Consider the following 5,695-nt stretch of genomic DNA (forward strand, 5'->3'; position numbering starts at 1 on the left):
TCTATGTTTATATGGCAGTGAAAGAGTAACATTTTTGGACATAAAGTAGACATCTATATATTTGGTTTATGTTTTACCAATTTGCTATAATGTTTTAATGCTCAAAATTCTGGTCCAAGTTACTTTTAATTTCTGCTTCATTTTAGATGCCTGCTTAAAATATTTAAAGTGTACACATTGGAGTGATTTTTTTCATTCTATTTTCTGAAGAAAAAAATCTATATCTTAGTATAGATAAGCATATGGATCTATTTAATATGTTCAAAAGCAATGCATATGAATGACTCAGAGCTTAAGTTTGTGGTGCTTGGATGAATTGCCTGTTGGGATGGACTCAGAAAGGTGGGAGGAGGAAGAAGGAGGGATGAACAACAATTTAAAGGGGAGAGGAGAGACATGTGATCATAGGAACAAAAGAATCATGACCATCAGGAAAAGGTAACTAGTTTTGGTAGAAGGCAAGTTCTCAGTGAATATTAATGCAACCTGGCTTCTTGTTTTTCACACAGTGTTGTTCACATGAAACTATTTCAGGAAGTACTATAATTAAAATGTTTAGAAACAGAAATATTATATGGAGGAAATCTTTGAAAGCATCTGATTCAGCCATTCTTGACCCTGAGCTACACATTAGACTCACTGGGGAAGCATTTTAACAGTCCCCATGTGCAGGTCCCACCCCTTAGGTTTCTGATTTAATTGGTCTGTCATATAGCCCAGCATGGAAGTTTTTAAAAACTCCCCCATAATTCTAATGTGCATCCAGGCTTGAAACCACTAACCTAATATTTTTCAATTATAAAATATTTCTAATACACAAAAAGTATAAGGAAAATATATTAGAAACCTACGTGTTTACTACTTAGACTTAACATATAAACTTACTGTCACATTTGCTTCACTTATTTTTGGTTTTTTTGAGCAATGCAGTGTCACAGATATTTTAGATTTCCTTACCACTAGCAAATTGCCATCTTTTCCAGAGGCAATTGCTCCCCTGCAGTAAGTGATATCCTCCCCCATCCATATCTTTATGTGTTTACTACAAAAGTACATAGTTTTGTTTTTACATTTTGCTTATGTAGTGGTCTAGTCCATTCTGTTGCTAGTAACAAAAATACCCGAGTCTGAGTAACTTAAGAAAATAAAGGTTTATTTTGCACAGTGTGGAGGTTTGAAGCCCAGAAGTCGCACCTGTGAGGGCCTTCTTGGTGGCAGAGAGGCACAGGGTATCACAACATGGCAGAGGACAGGAGAGGGTACAGAGCAGAACAGAGCTTGTGTCTGTCTGTCTCACTCCCTCTTCTTATAAACCCACCAGGACTCAGTCATGGGGCCCCCTCTGTTGCCTAATCACTTCCGAAAGCCCCCACATTTCAATACTGTAGTCAGATTAAGTTTCTACTTTTTTTAAAAAAATAACTACTTTATTTCATTTTACTCATTGTTATTATTTTATTTTTTTTTATGACCAAAGAGAGACACAAAGAGAGATGGAAAGTGAAAAAGCAAGCTGCCGGTTCTGGGACTTGAACCACAGTCAGCCATGAAGGAGTCCAGCTGTCTTAACCACCATGCCACCAGCCAGACCCAAGTTTCTACCCTTTTAACACCATTACACTGGCTTACCAAATTTTAATAAATGAATTTTGTGTGACCATATTTAAGCCGTAGCATGTGGTATAGTAAATACATCATTTTATGTTTTGCTTTTCTTACTCATCATTATGTTTTTCATCTCATCCCTGTAATTCAAATTCAGGGATTTGAATTAATTTTCCCTGTAAGATGGTATTCCGCTGCACAGGCATTCCAGAATTTATTTGTGCATTCCTCTGCTGATGGGCATTTAAATTATTGTTCTCGTTTTGTTTTGTTTTACTTTGTCTTTGGAACAATAAATGCACAGTGGTGGACTTTTCTTACACATTTCTCCTTGAGCACATAGAAGCAAGCTTTTGTAGAATAAAGCTTCCTAACCAGTACTGTATAGCAGTACCTCGCTATTAGGTAGATGGTTTGGAATACCTACCCTCTTGGGGAAGCCAGGTGGGAACTGAGGTGAGCACAGCCTTCTAAAGGAGTTACCTCCTGCTCTGAACGTCCTCCTCAGTTTATCCCAGTGTGCTATACTGATATTATCATTCTCTGTGTGTGCCATGATCACAAAGAGGCTGGGAGATACTGCCCCTAGAAATTGACCATTCTGTGTTATAGAGTAAGCACATTTAACTATAGTAATTACAAAATTATTCTCAAAATAATTGTACCAGTCTACACGCCTACCTTGTCAGACTTATCATTTTTTTTTCCAATCTGATGGATGTGAAATGATATCTTGTTCTAATTTGCATTTTTCTTGTAGTATTTTTATTAGCATATGTTTATAGTTTATGAATCTTCAGTTTTTATCCTTTGCTCATCTTTCCTATTGAGTTATTTGTTTCTTCTTACTGATGTATAATTACCATCCATATTCTGGATACTTTTATTGGTTATACTATACATTGCAAATATTTTTCTACAATCTTTGACTTACCTTTTAACTTTATTTTGTAGTATAGATTTTGTAGGTGGTTTTATTTTTTAGTTTATGTTTCAAGTGAAGAAATTTGAGGGTCACAGTTGCATGGTAATACTATTTTAGTACCAGATGCTGTCACCATGACCCTCTAAAGCAGAGTAGCGAGGTTGAAAAGAATGCTGGCCTGAACTCATTATTATAGAGGTCTTTTAGATCTGCATCAACTAGTTACTTGCAAAAACTGGTCTGAAATTTTTTTTCATATTGTTTGAGCAACTAATTACCCAATTAAACTGAGACACAGTGATGAACAATTAGTCAAACTAACCTGAAGTGATATACCTATGTAATGTCAAAGTTGCTGGAGTTCCATACCACTTCTTCAACTGTGCTCTCTAGAAATCTGGTCCTTAAAAACGATTTCATTTTTCATTTTTTTCTCCTCTTAAAAATTTAGAGTCTAATATTGAAAGTTCTATGAAGTCTTATAATTAAAAATAGCAACTGACTTTCTTTTATTTAGCATTTTCTAAACTTTGTGGATTCTTCCTTTACTGTAGAGTGTCTAATAATACCTCTAAAGAACTGTGGAATAGACTTTTGAGAATCTCTACACTTGAGAGCATTCATCTTAGGTCTTTAGGACTGCCCTTTTCTTTGCTGGTACTTTGTCCATATGATTAGTAAATGTGTGAAAATAAAAGCACTAACATATTTTGTACTGAACATTAAGCACTGATCTATAGTAAGGAGATTCTGTTGACTTAGAGCAGAAACTATAGGCTAATTTGTTCCCTAATGGAGTCTTATGGGTTAATCTATAAAGTAAATGATCTACCAATCTCACTTCCGTTATGTGTGCATCTTTTAAATAACATGGGATTTATTGTGATGTTTGGGATGTAATTGATTATTGATAAGGTATGGCTCTCGGAAGGATCTATTACTTATCTGTGGACTTAGAATCCTAAGACATGATACAGGAACTCAGAGGTTGGACCTTTGTTAGGAGCAGAGTTTCCCTCCAGATTTTGTCTACTCATGTTCAAAATTTAAGAAACTAAGTTATTCAAGCATATGGTCCTAAGAAGTGGGTATTGAAACAGTTGGGAGCTTGGGCCTTCAAACTAGAACAAAAGATATCTTCATGAGTCAGGAGTAAGAGGCAGATTCTACTATGTATCTTTTCATACATTTAAAGTTTAAGTAGATAGGGCCAACAAATGGCACAGTGGTTAAGGCACTGGATTCCCATAACCACAGTTCGAGTCCTGGACCTGGCAGCCTGAAAAATCATACTGGGTGTGTGTGTGTGTGTGTGTGTGTGTGTGTGTGTGTGCATGCCCAGAATTCTAAGAGGAGAATGGAAGAGAAGAGATTGTGGTGTGCCACCCCCACCCTCAGGGAGTGATTTCTCAATTTCCCTCTCTCTGTCTCTGTTTCTCTCCAGTGAGTGCACATATCCTATGGCGAAAACCTTAAAAATAAATAAATAAATAAACTTTAAGTAAGTGTATGTACTATCAATCCAAAAGCTAAACCAGTGAAAATTTTAAAAATTATTTATTTCTTTAATTCCATTTGTTATTATTATTTTTTAATTTGACTAGAGAGATACAGAGAGTGAGAGACAGGGAGAGTGAGAAAGCAAGCTGCAAGGTCTGGGACTTGAACTGAGGTCGGCCATGTGGAAATCCAGCACCTTTAACCACCATGCCACCTGCTGGCCCAAACCAGTGAAATTATTAATGAATGACTGGATTTTATCCTCTTTTTCAGCCTATGTTAATCAAAATCCCACTATATCTCTGACCCCACATTAGGAAATATGACAACCAAAAAAGGAGAAAATACATGTGAGGAAGTGACTATTATGCTGGATCATCAGAAAAGTCATAACGCATTTTTGCATAGAAAAACATAGAAAAGTATGTTATGACTTTGTCAATGACCCAATAATACTGTGGGGGAAACACAGGATTCAAATTTATATATACAGAAGTTTGCAAATATATAAATGCAAATATATAAATTATGCTTAGAAAAATACCAAGAAGTATGTATACCAGAATGTTAACTATGGTGATCTTCAAGTTACTAGAAAAATTGGTGGGTTTTTTTTTCCTTTCTTCTAGTTAAGAACTTTCTATATTATTTATATTAGCATATGCCATATTTCAAATGAGTTTTTAAAGTTTATTATTTTTAGATGTACAAGAGAAGTATTTTTATATATGTATACCAGATGCAGAGATAATTTGATAACTAATGTGTGTTTTCGTAAAGTCCTCCCAGTCCCCTTTATATAACTATGTCATGTTTAATAACTGTCCACCAATTATCTTTATAATCATTAGAAGATGGCAGCTAGAAAATGATATCTACAAGCTTCATAAATAAAAAGACTGTGGCCTTAGGTCTCACGCTGGCTGATTACTACTCTCTGACCTTGGGTAAGTTCCTTAAACCTCTCTGAAACTCAGTTTCCTCATCTGCTAAGTGGATAAAATAATGCACCTATCTCCATAGGATTTTTGAGAAGATAAAATGAGAATTTCACATAGTGAGTCCTAACACGTAGTATGTCCTGGGGATTGTTAGCCCTCTCTGGGAATCAGGGTTGAAGATTTGGCTAGGTTGGAGAGAAACTTCATATTCAAAACAGACAAATCAGCAAAGATTTTTCAGTGGCTATTTACCTGAAAATTAAGATGGAGGACTGGCTTTGGGGAAAGAAATTCTATGAAATACTAATCAAGAGAGGGTTAAAATTGTCTTTCTCTACAGTAGGATTTGAGAAAAGGAGAAGGTGACAGGGTGAGACTCAATCAAGTAATATTGGACATCAAGTATAGTGGGTACTGATGGGGAGGAGATAAATGCAGGGACTGTAAAGCTACTGACCAGGCAAAACCAAAAAGGTATCAAAAAGAGGGTTTGATGCCAATCCGCGAATAGTAGTTCAGGAAAATGAATGATGGTCTGAGATTGCTGTGTTATAAATCAATGAGGTGACTCAGATGATATCAAACCCGAAGAACACAATTTGAATAGATATTAATAACACCTGACCTTGGGTATTAACCCTCAGTGTAGTCATTTGTAATGTAAAATTCCTGGTTGGACAATTGATTTTATAACCATATTTTTTTTTCTTTCTTTTTTTTTTTT

This window comes from Tupaia chinensis, unplaced genomic scaffold (assembly GCF_000334495.1).
Source record: "Tupaia chinensis unplaced genomic scaffold, TupChi_1.0 Scaffold143247_2, whole genome shotgun sequence".
NCBI classification, from domain to species: domain Eukaryota; kingdom Metazoa; phylum Chordata; class Mammalia; order Scandentia; family Tupaiidae; genus Tupaia; species Tupaia belangeri.